Genomic DNA, 20,844 nt, shown 5'->3' on the forward strand with positions numbered 1-20,844 from the left:
CTGCGCTGTTGTGATATTGGCATCGAGAGCTTTCCGCATTTCTCGCGAATTTGTCTCTTTGACGTGATTGCTCCACTCCGTCGTCAAAGGTAAGCTTTTCACTTGTATCTTTCTTTTTGCGCACTTTACGAAACTTCTTCGAATAAATCGACCTGTCACGGGCAGGCGATAACTTTCGAAGTATTGGTTCTTTGGAAGTTCCTCGGAACGGGAAACAGTTACAAGGGAAAGTAACAAAAAACGAAACCGGAAAACGCAGACGAATGGATTTTCTAATGAAAAAATTCAACAATACAGCCCTCCAGAAAACCGATGACGTCATTCAAGGACACTATTTTGCATATTTGTACCTGGGTTTTTTCCTGCCACCTGTGACAACCCCAGCGCATTTCGTGCGATCCTCCTCAATCGCAAATAAATTCATTTCATTATGCAAATGGGTTTCTTAGCTTCGCAGGAATGCGAGTGATGGCTCCATAAATTTCGATTTGCGAAAATGAATTCGGATTTTCGGGCCGAGCAAAGCGGGGATTAAAACTGTAACACTCCGTGAATTTTCGAGGATAATACAAAGGAGCAATTATCGTCGCGCATAATTTTGGGGAATAATCCGTCCGGCGCTTTCGCGCTTAATTCGCGAAATTATTTCCAGAACAATATGTTAGAAGAGGCGAAAGAGCCGTCGCGAGAAAAAACGCACCCGGAGGACAGATACGAGTCCGAAATTAATTTTCTTAGCTTAATGAGTTCATCGCGGCGTGAATTATTAATCTGTAGCGAGGAAACAATAAAGACGTTTAAGGGATGCGCCGGCTGAAACTGAAAGAGCTTCGAGCTTTGATTTCGTCGTAGTTATTAATTTTAGCGCTTTTTAGACAGAATTTTAGAAATTAATCGAAATTTATAGTCGTTAGGGGGTTGTTTCTGGGTGAACAATTAGATTAGGATTATTTTCGCCGCAAACTTCGCTTGACGACTATGAAACACTACAAGATAAACCGGATAATTTATGTTTTCTCGAAAAACCTGTTGTCAGTTCCAGTGACAGATCGTTTGAATCCTGAAAGCTTACAAATACATTTTTAACTTTCATTATTTCTGCGAAACTGAACACAATGAAAAGTAAGATAAGCTTTTGTTTATTTAATTCCATAAAACATTAAAAAGCAATTTTCTTTTTCTTCGCTTGTAGGGAATTATTAGCTTAGAATAAACATTTTTAAGGGAATGTTGGATATTTTAATTCCGAATATTCATAAATCTTCTGGCATTATTCGTTTCGTTTTTTATTCACTGTGAGCACCCCGAATATACTCATAATTAGATGAAAATTGCCATAAAATACAATTATCATGATAAGTCTATTTGAGAAACTTCAGTATCAGAGACAATCTACTCAACCCTTTTTCACCCTGATTCCTGGAATTCCCACAGGGAAAAAAATCTATATCTATATTACAGGGGCCATAAATTTCACGATTTTAACAAGATCGTATACATGAATCAATACACTTTCTAACTGTAGTTTCGGTATCGTTCAAGGACCCTAGATTCCCTAAGGGCACCTCCTGGCTTCTGCTTGTTCGGTTACTATTACAAGAAAACTACGTACCGTAGTTAGTAAACTTACAGCCCAAACTTAGAATGTTAGTCAGGATTTCACACATGTAACGTTAATTAACGATTTTTAAAATTCCAAAAAACAAAATCTCTCGTGTTAAAGGTTCATAAATACCAAAAAAATGGTTCTCCTCAAATTCACAATTATTTTTTTGTCTGGATAAATAAATGCCTTACAGTTCAAATATTTAACAACGTCATTATAAAATATATTGAATAGCAGTGGAACTAAGTTTGACCTTCGCCCCATACCACTGATTTAATTCCACCACAAGTCATAAATTGTTTTCCTCTAACATTCGGAACACAATATTTTTTAAATTAAAGGATTTTACCCCGCTTTTCCAAAGGTATGTTTAAAAAAAAAACAAATTTTAGTTTTTTTAACATTTGCCTTTTTCCCGTTTTTTGTTGGGCGGCCTCAGATAAAGCCGTCATCGTGATTCCTCTGAAATAATAATGAAATTCCAACAAACTTTATTAAATTATTCATTTTAAATTAATAATATAAATTTATTTTTATGCCTTCTATTTTCTTAGCAGGCGTATGTCATTGGCCAAAATCGATCTAATTTTAGCAGATACTAACCCCGCCCACCCGCCCTCTCTTTTTTTAAAAGGTATGTCATTTGCCAAAGTTAACTTCGTCTTAGCAGGAACTAGCCCCGCCCACCCACCCTCTCATTTCTTAGAGGCTATGTCATTTGCCAAAATCACTCTTATCAGGTCCTAGCCACCCACAGTCTGTTTTCTTAGAAAATATGTCATCTGTCAAAATCAGTTTTATCTTAGCAGGTACTAGCCCCTCCCACCCGCCCTCTCTTCTCCTACAGGGTATCTCACTTGCCAGAATTAGTTTTATCGTGGCAACTACTAGCTCCGCCCACCCACCCTTTCTTTTCTTAGAGGATATGTCATTGCAAAATCAGCTTTATCTTAGTACTGATGAATTAGTTATTATAATTATCAAAATTTAGAAATATTACTAGCGTACTTATATGCAGAAGACAGGAATTTTTAACATCTTCTCTAGTGTTTAGTTGGTTATGCTTTAATGGATTTTTCTTTTGTTGGTTCTGTTTTTGTTTATAATTTATAAATATCTTATTAAATGTTTTTTTGGTTTATTTATTAATGAAAAATAAAAGCTTATTTTATTAATAAAGAGTCAGAATAGAATATTGAAGAGTCAGAATGGATTTTTCACTTCTTCAATTTTTCGATTTTTCGGGTTTTTGTTTTTCCAATTTTTTGATTTTTTAAGCTTATGATTTTTCGACTTTGCTTTTTTAGTTTTTCGGTTTCTCAATTTTTCAATGTTTTTAATTTCTCATTTTTTTAGATATTTCTTTCAGTTTTGGCGTTTAGTCAATATTTCGATTTTTGGACTGCAGGATTTTTTGATTTCGCGATCTTTACTTTTTTGATTTTCAGTTTTTCGTTAAACTTTAGATTTGCCAATTTTCCGACTGTTTTATACTCCAATGTCTTAATTTTTCAACTTTTCGATGATTTATCAGTTTTTAAAATTTCGATTTTTCAATTTTCCTTTTGCAAATTTTTCGATTTTTCAATTTTTTGATTTCTCGATTTATCGATTATGTTTCGATTCATCAATTTTTCAATTTTTAACTTTTCCTCTCGGCTTTCGAATCCTCGATTTCTCGATCCACTGATTTTTCGTTTTCTCGATGTTTCAGTTTTTGAACTTTTCGATGTTTGAACTTTTGGATTTCTCGGTTTTTCGATTTTTTATTTTTGGACTTTTCAATTTTTCGATTTTCCAGTTTTTCGATGTTTCGATTTTTCAATTTTTTAAATTCTGGAGTTTCCATTTTTCGATTAGTCGAATTTTAAATTTTAGAATTTCGAATTTTTATTTTTTGCTGTTTGGATTTTTCAATTTCTCGAATTTTTGATTTTTCAGTTTTTCTATTTTTCAGATTCTAACTTCGCTAAATTTTCAGTTTTTCAATTCCTCAATTAATCTCTTTTTCAAATTTTTCGATTTTTCAATTTTCTGATTTCTCGATTTATCGATTATGTTTCGATTCATCAATTTTTCAATTTTTAACTTTTCCTCTCGGCTTTCGAATCCTCGATTTCTCGATCCACTGATTTTTCGTTTTCTCGATGTTTCAGTTTTTGAACTTTTCGATGTTTGCATTTTTGGATTTCTCGGTTTTTCGTTTTTTTATTTTTGCACTTTTCAATTTTTAGATTTTCCAGTTTTTCGATGTTTCGATTTTTCAATTTTTTAAATTCTGGAGTTTCCATTTTTCGATTAGTCGAATTTTAAATTTTAGAATTTCGAATTTTTATTTTTTGCTGTTTGGATTTTTCAATTTCTCGAATTTTTGATTTTTCAGTTTTTCTATTTTTCAGATTCTAATTTCGCTAAATTTTCAGTTTTTCAATTTCTCAATTAATCTCTTTTTCAAATTTTTCGATTTTTCAATTTTTTGATTTCTCGATTTATCGATTATGTTTCGATTCATCAATTTTTCAATTTTTAACTTTCCTCTCGGCTTTCGAATCCTCGATTTCTCGATCCACTGATTTTTCGTTTTCTCGATGTTTCAGTTTTTGAACTTTTCGATGTTTGAACTTTTGGATTTCTCGGTTTTTCGATTTTTTATTTTTGGACTTTTCAATTTTTCGATTTTCCAGTTTTTCGATGTTTCGATTTTTCAATTTTTTAAATTCTGGAGTTTCCATTTTTCGATTAGTCGATTTTTAAATTTTAGAATTTCGAATTTTTATTTTTTGCTGTTTGGATTTTTCAATTTCTCGACTTTTTGATTTTTCAGTTTTTCTATTTTTCAGATTCTAACTTCGCTAAATTTTCAGTTTTTCAATTTCTCAATTAATCTCTTTTTCAAATTTTTCGATTTTTCAATTTTCTGATTTCTCGATTTATCGATTATGTTTCGATTCATCAATTTTTCAATTTTTAACTTTTCCTCTCGGCTTTCGAATCCTCGATTTCTCGATCCACTGATTTTTCGTTTTCTCGATGTTTCAGTTTTTGAACTTTTCGATGTTTGCATTTTTGGATTTCTCGGTTTTTCGTTTTTTTATTTTTGCACTTTTCAATTTTTCGATTTTCCAGTTTTTCGATGTTTCGATTTTTCAATTTTTTAAATTCTGGAGTTTCCATTTTTCGATTAGTCGATTTTTAAATTTTAGAATTTCGAATTTTTATTTTTTGCTGTTTGGATTTTTCAATTTCTCGACTTTTTGATTTTTCAGTTTTTCTATTTTTCAAATTCTAACTTCGCTAAATTTTCAGTTTTTCAATTTCTCAATTAATCTCTTTTTCAAATTTTTCGATTTTTCAATTTTCTGATTTCTCGATTTATCGATTATGTTTCGATTCATCAATTTTTCAATTTTTAACTTTTCCTCTCGGCTTTCGAATCCTCGATTTCTCGATTCACTGATTTTTCGTTTTCTCGATGTTTCAGTTTTTGAACTTTTCGATGTTTGCATTTTTGGATTTCTCGGTTTTTCGATTTTTTATTTTTGGACTTTTCAATTTTTCGATTTTCCAGTTTTTCGATGTTTCGATTTTTCAATTTTTTAAATTCTGGAGTTTCCATTTTTCGATTAGTCGAATTTTAAATTTTAGAATTTCGAATTTTTATTTTTTGCTGTTTGGATTTTTCAATTTCTCGAATTTTTGATTTTTCAGTTTTTCTATTTTTCAGATTCTAACTTCGCTAAATTTTCAGTTTTTCAATTTCTCAATTAATCTCTTTTTCAAATTTTTCGATTTTTCAATTTTCTGATTTCTCGATTTATCGATTATGTTTCGATTCATCAATTTTTCAATTTTTAACTTTTCCTCTCGGCTTTCGAATCCTCGATTTTTCGATCCACTGATTTTTCGTTTTCTCGATGTTTCAGTTTTTGAACTTTTCGATGTTTGAACTTTTAGATTTCTCGGTTTTTCGATTTTTTATTTTTGGACTTTTCAATTTTTCGATTTTCCAGTTTTTCGATGTTTCGATTTTTCAATTTTTTAAATTCTGGAGTTTCCATTTTTCGATTAGTCGAATTTTAAATTTTAGAATTTCGAATTTTTATTTTTTGCTGTTTGGATTTTTCAATTTCTCGAATTTTTGATTTTTCAGTTTTTCAATTTTTCAGATTCTAACTTCGCTAAATTTTCAGTTTTTCAATTTCTCAATTAATCTCTTTTTCAAATTTTTCGATTTTTCAATTTTTTGATTTCTCGATTTATCGATTATGTTTCGATTCATCAATTTTTCAATTTTTAACTTTTCCTCTCGGCTTTCGAATCCTCGATTTCTCGATCCACTGATTTTTCGTTTTCTCGATGTTTCAGTTTTTGAACTTTTCGATGTTTGCATTTTTGGATTTCTCGGTTTTTCGTTTTTTTATTTTTGCACTTTTCAATTTTTCGATTTTCCAGTTTTTCGATGTTTCGATTTTTCAATTTTTTAAATTCTGGAGTTTCCATTTTTCGATTAGTCGAATTTTAAATTTTAGAATTTCGAATTTTTATTTTTTGCTGTTTGGATTTTTCAATTTCTCGACTTTTTGATTTTTCAGTTTTTCTATTTTTCAGATTCTAACTTCGCTAAATTTTCAGTTTTTCAATTTCTCAATTAATCTCTTTTTCAAATTTTTCGATTTTTCAATTTTTTGATTTCTCGATTTATCGATTATGTTTCGATTCATCAATTTTTCAATTTTTAACTTTTCCTCTCGGCTTTCGAATCCTCGATTTCTCGATCCTCTGATTTTTCGATTTCGCGATGTTTCAGTTTTTGAACTTTTCGATGTTTGAATTTTTGGATTTCTCGGTTTTTCGATTTTTTATTTTTGGACTTTTCAATTTTTCGATTTTCCAATTTTTCGGTGTTTCGATTTTTCAATTTTTTAAATTCTGGAGTTTCCATTTTTCGATTAGTCGATTTTTAAATTTTAGAATTTCGAATTTTTATTTTTTGCTGTTTGGATTTTTCAATTTCTCGAATTTTTGATTTTTCAGTTTTTCTATTTTTCAGATTCTAACTTCGCTAAATTTTCAGTTTTTCAATTTCTCAATTAATCTCTTTTTCAAATTTTTCGATTTTTCAATTTTCTGATTTCTCGATTTATCGATTATGTTTCGATTCATCAATTTTTCAATTTTTAACTTTTCCTCTCGGCTTTCGAATCCTCGATTTCTCGATCCACTGATTTTTCGTTTTCTCGATGTTTCAGTTTTTGAACTTTTCGATGTTTGAACTTTTGGATTTCTCGGTTTTTCGATTTTTTATTTTTGGACTTTTCAATTTTTCGATTTTCCAGTTTTTCGATGTTTCGATTTTTCAATTTTTTAAATTCTGGAGTTTCCATTTTTCGATTAGTCGAATTTTAAATTTTAGAATTTCGAATTTTTATTTTTTGCTGTTTGGATTTTTCAATTTCTCGACTTTTTGATTTTTCAGTTTTTCTATTTTTCAGATTCTAACTTCGCTAAATTTTCAGTTTTTCAATTTCTCAATTAATCTCTTTTTCAAATTTTTCGATTTTTCAATTTTTTGATTTCTCGATTTATCGATTATGTTTCGATTCATCAATTTTTCAATTTTTAACTTTTCCTCTCGGCTTTCGAATCCTCGATTTCTCGATCCACTGATTTTTCGTTTTCTCGATGTTTCAGTTTTTGAACTTTTCGATGTTTGCATTTTTGGATTTCTCGGTTTTTCGATTTTTTATTTTTGGACTTTTCAATTTTTCGATTTTCCAGTTTTTCGATGTTTCGATTTTTCAATTTTTTAAATTCTGGAGTTTCCATTTTTCGATTAGTCGAATTTTAAATTTTAGAATTTCGAATTTTTATTTTTTGCTGTTTGGATTTTTCAATTTCTCGACTTTTTGATTTTTCAGTTTTTCAGTATTTCTATTTTTCAGATTCTGACTTCGCAAAATTTTCAGTTTTCCAATTTCTCAATCAATCTATTTTTTGACATAATAGACTAAAATAAAACAATACAAAAAATTACCACGTAAGACATATTTTTGAGCATCGTGTTATTCAAAGAATACTATGTATATTAAGAAAAAATTAAAGTCACAGATTAAGCCCCACCCACACCTGTCCTGATCTAAATAGTCATGAAGTTTTCATTCGTTGACAGACATAGGGGCGGAGCCTAATTGCAAAATCCATATTTCTGTACAAAAATTTACCATTTTAAACGTGTTTTAAGCTTCTAAGAATAAAAAATATCATCACAATTGAGATGGTGTGGGTGGGCGGAATTTATATTTTGCATTTTTTTTATTATAGATGGTATTTTTTGTATAACACGATACTCAAAAACATATTTTTAATTTTTCTTGTAAAGAAAATATTTTACAGTTCAGGTCCACCCCCTTGGTTCACGGCGAATAAAAAAATCATCACAATTGAGATAGGGCGGGTGGGCGGGCTTACAGTTTGCCTTTTTTTCTTAATATGTGTAGTCAGCTTTTCAGAACTTAAAACATGTTTAAAATGGAAAATTTGCTCCGCCCCATAGTTGCAAAATCCATGTTTCCTTGCAAAATGTACGATTTTAACCATGTTCTGAGTTTTTTGTTGTAAAAAAGTGGCCATGAGTATTAAAAAAAAAAGACAAAATATAAGCCCCGCCCACCCGCCCAATCTCAATTCTGATGATTTTTTTTATTCGTCGTAAGCCGAGAGGCGGAGCTTAATAACAAAATTCTTATTTATCTACAAGAAATTATCATGTGAAATATGTTAAGTAATCTTGTTATACAAAGAAAACTAAATTTTTATTTTTTGATTTTTTGAAGTTTAGATTTGTCGATTTTTCAATTTTGTGATATTTTAATTGTTCAATGTTTTAAATTTAAGATTTTTCGATTTTTTGATTTTTCAGTTCTTCAGTATTTCTATTTTCAATTTTTCAAATTTTGACGTTGCTAAATTTTCAGTTTTCCGATTTCTCGATTAATCTATTTTTGATTTTCCTATTTCTCGACTTCTCCAAGTTTCGATTTTTCAGTTCTTCAATTTGCTTTTTTGATTTTTCGATTTTTCAATATTTCGTTTCTTCCACTTTTCGATCTTTCGACTTCTGGATTTTTCAATTTTTCGACTGTTTATATTTCGATTTCTCAATTTTTCAACTTTTCGATATTTTAATTTTTCAATTTTCCGAATTTTTCAATTTTCGATTTCTCGAGTTTTTGATTTTTTTGGTTTCTCGATGTCTCAGTTATTTAATTCTTGTTCCGATTTTTCGATTTGTTGGTTTATCGATTTTTTACTTTTCGGATATTCGATTTTTGGATGTTTCAATGTTTGAATTATCCGATTTTTCAATTTTACAATTTTTTTAGTTGTCGATTTGTTGATTTTTCAGTTTTTCGATTTTTAAATTTTTTTGATTTTTTGATGTTTAGATTTCTCCATTTTTCAAATTTACGATATTTTAATTTTTCAATGTTTTAAATTTTAGATTTTTCGACTTTTCGATTTTTCAGTTCCTGAATATTTTTTAATTTTTCAAATTTTGACGTTTCTGAATTTTCAGTTTTCCTATTCCTCAAATAATCTATTTTTTGATTTTCTTATTTCTCGACTTCCCAAAATGAGTTCCATTTTTGAATTAAATTTTTAACTTTTAGTGTTTCTTGTTATTATATAATTATAATATGAAACTGAAAATTGGACTTGACTGATTAGAAGCATTTTCATCTTAGGATCTGTGGATTGCTTGGTTTAACTTGGAACTATTTCATGTTTTTTTCTCTTTATTTCCTGTATTGACAGGTTATTCTGTCTAATTGTTACTAATTGAGTAGATTAGATAATGACGCAGGTAACTTCCTTAAGCTATATTACTACCCACACTAATAAATTTTTAATTTGTTGCTCACCCTGTATAAATAGTTCTACCAGTACGAACCCATTGCTAAATGGCACCCACAAGCCACAAAAAAATGAAAAGGAATACCCTTAAACGACCTCGTTTCCGTGTTTATTAAGCAAGAACAACACATTAATTAGCTGGAAATGGCGGATTCGCCGGGTCACATGATCAACTTATTCATGCCCATGCATTAAACTACATCAAAGCATAGCACACCAGCCGGAATCCACCGGGAACCAATTATCATATTTAATTACAATTAAACAGCGTGGTCTGATTGAAATCCGATTGTCGGAATTCATTAAATACCCGAAATATTTACCATCGCATCTCGTATTCAATCACACACAATTTTTATCTTATATCTAGCCGTTTTTGCAATTCATGGCTCGCCACCAAGATTCAAGAGCCATCTCCGGGACGGTCGAGCCTCTGCATAATCTGAGGCAGCAAAAAATTTTGGATTAAATCGGACGTAAACATGGCACTGACTGGTGAATGCAGAGGGCCTGCCCGGGGGGTTGCTTTGTTATTGCTTCCCTTGCATTTCTAAAATTGGATTTACATGCGGATGAAACTGTTTGTGGAGTGGTTAGGCGCTTTCATGTGCAAGATATTCAGGTGCATTAAGCTCGAGTCGTGAAATGGAAATGGAGAAGTTGATGCGAGCTTTAATAAAAAGGGTTTTTATTTCTAGGATGGCGAAATCTGGAGAAAGGAATGCGGAAGCGATATGTAAGCTTTTTGCCAAAGATGTTTTGCTTCGAGGAGTCGGTATCGGAAAACGCGAAATAAGCTCACAAAGGAAAATGTTCTAAACAAAATTAGTTTAGTTTATGGGAGAAACTGATCTAAACGCCTGAGTAAGCACGAGTGGCTCAGAAAACACTTACAGTACTTCAAGAGAGAAATTTCTTTAATTTTTTCAAACCGATTCTCCCGAGACTCCCGTCGAAAATTGCATTTGTATTGCTAACAACTCACGTTATGTGAGTTTAGTACAAAGACAAAGACACTCAGAAGCAATATTTGCGTGAAACGTTCCTTTGAGCCAACGGTAGAATTTAATAACAAACACTCAGCTCCTCAGGAATCTATTAAGCGAAACCCCTTCATTCCGATAAAATAGTTAGACAAGTAAAAAATTCACGGCTCGCTCCACATTTCGAGAGTCGTGACCCGTCATAAAGTTTTATCGCACGATTCTGCAAATAAAGCATTTATTCAGTTCCGCCAATTAAGCTTTACGAGTCGCTTATTAATACGGAGCTTTAAATAAGGCAAAAGTGCCGCGATTGCTCACCACGTAGCAACAAAGCTCAAATCGCGGTAAAAATTTTTGCAGATAAAATCATCGATCAATATTCGATGCAACGTTAGATATGCGTACGCACGACCGTATCATGAATTTTTAAATAGGGTCCTCCGGAAAAAGCCGCGTGAAAGCCCGTTTCCTGCTGCAAGCTTCCATTAGGAGCGCCAGAGTCGGGTTCGAGATTCGACATTACCGCAAACAGCGTGGTTTTATTTGTTCGTGGTTTGATAATGAAAGAGGATTTAGTGTGGTTCCAGATTGCATTGAGCAATTTTTGTCTAGTTTTTAAATTCTCGTTAAACTTGGCTTTTATCCCGTATCGCGAAACGAATGCTTGTTTGAATATCAAGTTTCACAAATCCTAGAACATGAAACCAAAATCTCTGTTAGGTACCTTCTGATTGTTGGAATTCACGTAATATCCGAAACTACGGAACCGATTGCTTTATTCAACATGACCTGATTGCACTACATTAATGTTATTTGATGACTTCAAAGCATTAATTAGTGCCTGTATATTCCATTGCTCAAACACACAGACGACTTCATTGTTAAATAATTCTAATCTAAATTACGCAAAATAACATGTATTCCGGTCGTTTAAATATTTCATTTTCTATTGTTATTGGTTTTTTTGCGAATATTGTAAATAGCTTGAGAGATGTACGTGACGTCATAAAAATATTCACTCGATTCGAGATGTGAGACAATTTTTTGTTTTTCACCTCCATTGATATTCAAACCGTAACTTTGGAATTTTTTTCTGATATTCGCTTATTCTGTCTGGTGTTCTTCATTCACATGTTGCATCTAATATCGCGCCTGGACAGCATAGCAAAATTGGAATATGCTCCTCCCTCTTGCACAAGCTCCGCCTTAATAAATCATCTCATTGGCCCGAAGAAGAGGGGCGGCGTCTACAATCATTGTACCTGATTGTGTCCAGTTTACATGACTTTTTATTATTCGAGTATAAACGCTGACGGCAGTCGTTATTCGAAAAAAAAAAATTAAGAAAATCTAAAAATTTCATTAAAAAGAAAAGTGTAATAATAAAATTCATCTTCGGTCTTAGAACAAACAAGAACGAATAATAAGAAATTGAAAAGGGGTGGGTGGGCGGGGCCATTTTTATTGTATTTTAAATATTAGGTTCTACCGCTTTTCAAAACAGAATTCAATTTCCATTTTACAGTAAATTAAATAAATCAGTGAAATGGAGACAGAAGGTGGGCGGGGCTAAGTTTACCTTGTTTGTACAGTCTGGTAGCAAACAATAGCCCCGCCCACCCACCCCCTCTTCGTTCTTGTGACCACTCTTAATACTGTTAATTAATGACAACGTTATTGTCTTGTAAGAATCTTGGACAAATCTGCTAAACCTTTGGTGAGAAAATAGTTAAATTGTTCCACAAGGAATCTAGGAGGCATTAAGCTGGTATTAAATAAACATACCCGACGTGAGAATTATATTTAAAAAACAAAATTATCGATGCTCCTCCCTCTCGCTCAAGCTCCACCTTAATAAATCATTTCATTGGCCCGAATAAGAGGGGCGGCGTTTATAATCAATGTACCTGATTGTGTCCAATTTTTTATTTTATTTAAGTGTAAACGCTGATGGCGGTCGTTTTTCGAAAAAAAAAAATAAAATTTAGGAAAATCTAAATTTCATTAAAAAAAGTGTAATCATAAAATTCATCTTCGGTCTTAGAATCGACAAGAATGAGTGATTGAAACGGAAGAGAGTTGGGTGGGTGGGTGGGGCCATTTTTTATTTTATTTCAAATACTACATTCGACTGCTTGTCAAAATAGAATTCAATGTCCATTTTATAATAAATAAAATAAGTCAGTGAAATGTAGAATGGAGGTGGAGGAGCTAAGATCGGTTTTTTTTAGCCCCGCCTTCCCACCCCCTCTTTATTTTAGTGACCACTCTTAATAGTGTTAATTAATGACAATGATATTGTCTAAGAATCTTAGACAAATCTGTTAAACCTTTAGTAAGAAAATAAGTAAATTGTTCCGCAAGGAATCTAGAAGCCATTAAGCTGGTGTTAAGTAAACATACCCGATGTGAGAATTATATTTATAAAGTAAAATTATCGATGCTCCTCCCTCTCGTACAAGCTCCACCTTAATAAGTCATTTCATTGGCTCGAAGAAGAGGGGAGTATAAAATCCAACTTCGATCTCGGAGCCAATAAGAATGGGTGACTAAAACAGAAGAGGAGTAGGTGGGCGGGGCCACTTCTGAATTTATTTTAAATCTTAGATTCTACCGGTTATTAAAACAGAATTCAAGTCCCATTTTACAGTGAATAAAATAAGTTTGGCTTTTTTTCTACAGTCTGGTGAAAAAGAATAGCCCCGCCCGCCCACCCTCTCTCCATTCTAGTTATTATTTAATTGGAATCTTTGACAAATCTGTTACACCTGTGATGAGAAAATCGTTAACTTGTTCTACAAAGTATCTAAAAAATATTAAATAGCCGTCAAATAAGCATACCAGACGCGAGAACCATATTTAAAATTATCGATGCTCCTCCCTCTCCCACAAACTCCACCTTAATAAATTATTTCATTGGCCCAAAGAAGAGGGGCGGCGTTTACAATAATTGTACATCATTAATTCCAATTTATATGATTTTTTTTATTTAATGCAAACGCTGACGGCAAGCTGTTTTTCGAAAATAAAAAATGTAAGAAAAAATAAAATTTTATTAAAAAAAGTGTAATCCTAGAATTTGTCATTTACCAGTATAAAATCCAACTTCAGACTCAGTGCCAATAAGAATGGGTGCCTAAAACGGAAGAGGGGTGGGTGGGCGGAGTTACTTTTGACTTTGTTTTAAATCTTAAATTCTACAGGTTATTAAGTGAAGTGAAGAAAGGAGGTGGGCGGGACTAAGTTTAGTTTTTTTCTACAGTCTTGTAACAAGCAGTAGCCCCGCCCACTTACTCCTTCTTCATTCCAGTGCCTACTCTTTAGTTAAGAGGGGAATACAATTTAGGAAAAAATAAAATTTCATTAAAAAGGGTACCTAATCCGAGATTTTATTATTTATCAATATAAAATAAGACTTCGGTCTTAGAATCGACAAGAATGAGTGATTGAAACGGAAGAGTGTTGGGTGGGTAGGTGGGGCCATTTTTTATTTTATTTCAAATACTACATTCGACTGCTTGTCAAATTAGAATTCAATGTCCATTTTATAATAAATAAAATAAGTCAGTGAAATGTAGAATGGAGGTGGAGGAGCTAAGATCGGCTTTTTTTTAGCCCCGCCTTCCCACCCCCTCTTTATTTTAGTGACCACTCTTAATAGTGTTAATTAATGACAATGATATTGTCTAAGAATCTTAGACAAAGCTGTTAAACCTTTAGTAAGAAAATAAGTAAATTGTTCCTCAAGGAATCTAGAAGCCATTAAGCTGGTGTTAAGTAAACATACCCGATGTGAGAATTATATTTAATAGTAAAATTATCGATGCTCCTCCCTCTCGCACAAGCTCCACCTGAATAAATCATTTCATTGGCTCGAAGAAGAGGGGAGTATAAAATCCAACTTCGATCTAGGAGCCAATAAGAATGGGTGACTAAAACAGAAGAGGAGTAGGTGGGCGGGGCCACTTCTGAATTTATTTTAAATCTTAGCTTCTACCGGTTATTAAAATAGAATTGAACTCCCATTTTACAGTGAATAAAATAAGTTTGGCTTTTTTCTACAGTCTGGTCAAAAAGAATAGCCCCGCCCGCCCACCCTCTCTCCATTCTAGTTATTATTTAATTGGAATCTTAGACAAATCTGTTACACCTGTGATGAGAAAATCGCCAACTTGTTCTACAAAGTGTCTAAAAAATATTAAATAGCTGTCAAATAAGCATACCAGACGCGAGAACCATATTTAAAATTATCGATGCTCCTCCCTCTCACACAAACTCCACCTTAATAAATTATTTCATTGGCCCAAAGAAGAGGGGCGGCGTTTACAAGAATTGTACGTCATTAATTCCAATTTATATGATTTTTTTATTTAATGCAAACGCTGACGGTGAAGCTGTTTTTCGAAAATAAAAAATGTAAGAAAAAATAAAATTTCATTAAAAAAAAGTGTAATCCTAGAATTTGTTATTTACCAGTATAAAATCCAACTTCAGACTCAGTGCCAATAAGAATGGGTGCCTAAAACGGAAGAGGGGTGGGTGGGCGGCGCCACTTTTGACTTTGTTTTAAATCTTAAATTCTACAGGTTATTAAGTGAAGTTAAGAAAGGAGGTGGGCGGGACTAAGTTTAGTTTTTTTCTACAGTCTTGTAACAAGCAGTAGCCCCGCCCACCTACTCCTTCTTCATTCCAGTGCCTACTCTTTAGGTAAGAGGGGAATAAAATTTAGGAAAAAATAAAATTTCATTAAAAAGTGTACCTAATCCGAGATTTTATTATTTATCAATATAAAATAAGACTTCGGTCTTAGAATCGACAAGAATGAGTGATTGAAACGGAAGAGGGTTGGGTGGGTGGGTGGGACCATTTTTTTTTTTTATTTCAAATACTACATTCGACTGCTTGTCAAAATAGAATTCAATGTCCATTTTATAATAAATAAAATAAGTCAGTGAAATGTAGAATCGAGGTGGAGGAGCTAAGATCGGCTTTTTTTTAGCCCCGCCTTCCCACCCCCTCTTTATTTTAGTGACCACTCTTAATAGTGTTAATTAATGACAATGATATTGTCTAAGAATCTTAGACAAAGCTGTTAAACCTTTAGTAAGAAAATAAGTAAATTGTTCCGCAAGGAATCTAGAAGCCATTAAGCTGGTGTTAAGTAAACATACCCGATGTTAGAATTATATTTAATAGTAAAATTATCGATGCTCCTCCCTCTCGCACAAGCTCCACCTGAATAAATCATTTCATTGGCTCGAAGAAGAGGGGAGTATAAAATCCGACTTCGATCTCGGAGCCAATAAGAATGGGTGACTAAAACAGAAGAGGAGTAGGTGGGCGGGGCCACTTCTGAATTTATTTTAAATCTTAGATTCTACCGGTTATTAAAATAGAATTGAACTCCCATTTTACAGTGAATAAAATAAGTTTGGCTTTTTTCTACAGTCTGGTGAAAAACACCCCGCCCACCCTCTCTCCATTCTAGTTATTATTTAATTGGAATCTTTGACAAATCTGTTACACCTGTGATGAGAAAATCGCCAACTTGTTCTACAAAGTATCTAAAAAATATTAAATAGCTGTCAAATAAGCATACCAGACGCGAGAACCATATTTAAAATTATCGATGCTCCTCCCTCTCACACAAACTCCACCTTAATAAATTATTTCATTGGCCCAAAGAAGAAGGGCGGCGTTTACAATAATTGTACATCATTAATTCCAATTTATATGATTTTTTTTATTTAATGCAAACGCTGACGGCGAAGCTGTTTTTCGAAAATAAAAAATGTAAGAAAAAATAAAATTTTATTAAAAAAAGTGTAATCCTAGAATTTGTTATTTACCAGTATAAAATCCAACTTCAGACTCAGTGCCAATAAGAATGGGTGCCTAAAACGGAAGAGGGGTGGGTGGGCGGCGCCACTTTTGACTTTGTTTTAAATCTTAAATTCTACAGGTTATTAAGTGAAGCGAAGAAAGGAGGTGGGCGGGACTAAGTTTAGTTTTTTTCTACAGTCTTGTAACAAGCAGTAGCCCCGCCCACTTACTCCTTCTTCATTCCAGTGCCTACTCTTTAGTTAAGAGGGGAATACAATTTAGGAAAAAATAAAATTTCATTAAAAAGGGTACCTAATCCGAGATTTTATTATTTATCAATATAAAATAAGACTTCGGTCTTAGAATCGGCAAGAATGAGTGATTGAAACGGAAGAGGGTTGGGTGGGTGGGTGGGTCCATTTTTTTTATTTCAAATACTACATTCGACTGCTTGTCAAAATAGAATTCAATGTCCATTTTATAAGAAATAAAATAAGTCAGTGAAATGTAGAATGAAGGTGGAGGAGCTAAGATCGGCTTTTTTTAGCCCCGCCCACCCACCCCCTCTTTATTTTAGTGACCACTCTTAATAGTGTTAATTAATGACAATGATATTGTCTAAGAATCTTAGACAAATCTGTTAAACCTTTGGTAAGAAAATAAGTAAATTGTTCCGCAAGGAATCAAGAAGCCATTAAGCTGGTGTTAAGTAAACATACCCGATGTGAGAATTATATTTATAAAGTAAAATTATCGATGCTCCTCCCTCTCGTACAAGCTCCACCTTAATAAGTCATTTCATTGGCTCGAAGAAGAGGGGAGTATAAAATGCAACTTCGATCTCGGAGCCAATAAGAATGGGTGACTAAAACAGAAGAGGAGTAGGTGGGCGGGGCCACTTCTGAATTTATTTTAAATCTTAGCTTCTACCGGTTATTAAAATAGAATTGAACTCCCATTTTACAGTGAATAAAATAAGTTTGGCTTTTTTCTACAGTCTGGTGAAAAAGAATAGCCCCGCCCGCCCACCCTCTCTCCATTCTAGTTATTATTTAATTGGAATCTTAGACAAATCTGTTACACCTGTGATGAGAAAATCGCTAACTTGTTCTACAAAGTATCTAAAAAATATTAAATAGCTGTCAAATAAGCATACCAGACGCGAGAACCATATTTTAAATTATCGATGCTCCTCCCTCTCACACAAACTCCACCTTAATAAGTTATTTCATTGGCCCAAAGAAGAGGGGCGGCGTTTACAATAATTGTACATCATTAATTACAATTTATATGATTTTTTTTATTTAATGCAAACGCTGACGGCGAAGCTGTTTTTCGAAAATAAAAAATGTAAGAAAAAATAAAATTTTATTAAAAAAAGTGTAATCCTAGAATTTGTTATTTACCATTATAAAATCCAACTTCAGACTCAGTGCCAATAAGAATGGGTGCCTAAAACGGAAGAGGGGTGGGTGGGCGGCGCCACTTTTGACTTTGTTTTAAATCTTAAATTCTACAGGTTATTAAGTGAAGTGAAGAAAGGAGGTGGGCGGGACTAAGTTTAGTTTTTTTCTACAGTCTTGTAACAAGCAGTAGCCCCGCCCACCTACTCCTTCTTCATTCCAGTGCCTACTCTTTAGTTAAGAGGGGAATAAAATTTAGGAAAAAATAAAATTTCATTAAAAAGTGTACCTAATCCGAGATTTTATTATTTATCAAGATAAAATAAGACTTCGGTCTTAGAATCGACAAGAATGAGTGATTGAAACGGAGGAGGGTTGGGTGGGTGGGTGGGACAATTTTTTTTTTTATTTCAAATACTACATTCGACTGCTTGTCAAAATAGAATTCAATGTCCATTTTATAATAAATAAAATAAGTCAGTGAAATGTAGAATCGAGGTGGAGGAGCTAAGATCGGCTTTTTTTTAGCCCCGCCTTCCCACCCCCTCTTTATTTTAGTGACCACTCTTAATAGTGTTAATTAATGACAATGATATTGTCTAAGAATCTTAGACAAATCTGTTAAACCTTTAGTAAGAAAATAAGTAAATTGTTCCACAAGGAATCTAGAAGCCATTAAGCTGGTGTTAAGTAAACATACCCGATGTGAGAATTATATTTATAAAGTAAAATTATCGATGCTCCTCCCTCTCGTACAAGCTCCACCTTAATAAGTCATTTCATTGGCTCGAAGAAGAGGGGAGTATAAAATCCAACTTCGATCTAGGAGCCAATAAGAATGGGTGACTAAAACAGAAGAGGAGTAAGTGGGTGGGGCCACTTCTGAATTTATTTTAAATCTTAGCTTCTACCGGTTATTAAAATAGAATTGAACTCCCATTTTACAGTGAATAAAATAAGTTTGGCTTTTTTCTACAGTCTGGTGAAAAAGAATAGCCCCGCCCGCCCACCCTCTCTCCATTCTAGTTATTATTTAATTGGAATCTTAGACAAATCTGTTACACCTGTGATGAGAAAATCGCCAACTTGTTCTACAAAGTATCTAAAAAATATTAAATAGCTGTCAAATAAGCATACCAGACGCGAGAACCATATTTAAAATTATCGATGCTCCTCCCTCTCACACAAACTCCACCTCAATAAATTATTTCATTGGCCCAAAGAAGAGGGGCGGCGTTTACAATAATTGTACATTATTAATTCCAATTTATATGATTTTTTTATTTAATGCAAACGCTGACGGCGAAGCTGTTTTTCAAAAATAAAAAATGTAAGAAAAAATAAAATTTCATTAAAAAAAAGTGTAATCCTAGAATTTGTTATTTACCAGTATAAAATCCAACTTCAGACTCAGTGCCAATAAGAATGGATGCCTAAAACGGAAGAGGGGTGGGTGGGCGGAGCCACTTTTGACTTTGTTTTAAATCTTAAATTCTACAGGTTATTAAGTGAAGTGAAGAAAGGAGGTGGGCGGGACTAAGTTTAGTTTTTTTCTACAGTCTTGTAACAAGCAGTAGCCCCGCCCACCTACTCCTTCTTCATTCCAGTGCCTACTCTTTAGTTAAGAGGGGAATAAAATTTAAGAAAAAATAAAATTTCATTAAAAAGTGCACCTAATCCGAGATTTTATTATTTATCAATATAAAATCCGACTTCGGTCTTAGAGCCAATAGGAATGAGTGATTAAACCGAAAAAGGGATGGGTGGGTGGGCGGGCCACCTTTTATTTTGTTTCAAAGCAAATTAGATTCTACCGCTTGTCAAAATAGAATTCAGTTTCCATTTTACCGCATATAACGTAAAATAAGACAGTAAAGTGAAGAAAGGAGGTAGGCGGGGCCAAGTTTGGTTTTCTTCTAGTCTTATAAGCACGCCTTAGCCCCGCCCGCCCACCCCTTCTTCATTCCAGAGACTACTCTTAATATTGTCAATTAGTAACAACGTCATTATCTTATTGAAAGCTTAGAAAAATTTGTCAAACCGTTGGTGAAAAATTAATTAAAATGTTCAACAAAGTATCTAGAAAATATTAAGCTGACGTTAAATAAGCATACCAGACGATGAACTTATACTTAAAAAACAAAATTACCGACGCTCCTCCCTCACGCACAAGCTCCACCTTAATAAATCATTTCATTCGCCCAAAGACTCAAAGAGAGGGGCGGTGCTTACAATTGTGTCTCATTAAATATCATTTAACACAAGTGTCATCCTAGGTTTTACTAATATTTATAAAAACCAACTTCCTTCCCACAGCGCATAAAATGAATGACCAAAATAAAAGATGGGTGGGTGGGCGGGGCATATCCTTTACCAAACAAAGAAGCTTTAACGATGGTTGTACTTCAGAGACGAAGAAAGTTCCAGCTGAATAATAATTGTAGACCATTTTTTTCGACAAAAACTCGTTTCTCCGTTGTCTGAAAACTCTTGGTAAAAATAAACACAGACATACAATTACAAACCTTATAAACCCCCGCACACACACTAATGGATTTTGAGAATTAATTTGGCTGTGTATCAGAATAAAGAACAAAAAGTTGTTTGGTAAAGTCTACATTTTGCAGTCTTGTTTAATAAAGCAGAAACCGAAAAAAAAATTCAAACAAGCCCAAATCCCCTTCGAAAGGTCGTAAAATGATGTATTTGATCCACAGCGTACGCACAATCCGCCATCAAGCGCCACAAACAACTTAGTCTTTATTTGCGGCGCTATCGATTCGTCATAAGTCCGCTCCTGTATTGGTAATGGCGACGGTTATTTTTATGGACAGAAGTGGAGTGGCCATTATTTTGTTTCCGTCGTCGGTTTACGGAGCACGAAAAGCCGTATTTAATAAAAGCAAACAATCGGGACGAGACGATATGATTTATGGAGATTCCATCTCCCGGGAGCCTCGGCCCCTTTGTCCCGCTCTCGTTTCGACTTCTTCGCTGAGAAATAATGTACGTGATGGCGCACGTTTATGTCTATATAAATTGCGCGATGCGGGGTCTCGTAACGGAATTAAAATTTCTCGGGGACAATTACAAGACGGGACGTTCCGTTTGA

At 33.4% G+C, this 20,844-nt stretch overlaps 1 protein-coding gene across 1 annotated transcript in view; it reads left to right on the top strand.

Annotated features, from left to right (window-relative positions):
• The window catches only part of LOC135143000 (GTP-binding protein Di-Ras1), a 138,099-nt gene continuing 117,255 nt past the window's right edge, over window positions 1–20,844 (top strand). Inside the window, exon 1 of the mRNA XM_064074822.1 lies at window positions 1–89. The gene's annotated coding sequence lies outside the window, so the exon portion shown is untranslated. The remainder of the gene's footprint in view (window positions 90–20,844) is intronic.

Source organism: Zophobas morio, unplaced genomic scaffold (genome assembly GCF_036711695.1).
Source record: "Zophobas morio isolate AGI-343-1 ecotype UQ-CSIRO unplaced genomic scaffold, CSIRO_AGI_Zmor_V1 ptg000057l, whole genome shotgun sequence".
NCBI classification, from domain to species: domain Eukaryota; kingdom Metazoa; phylum Arthropoda; class Insecta; order Coleoptera; family Tenebrionidae; genus Zophobas; species Zophobas morio.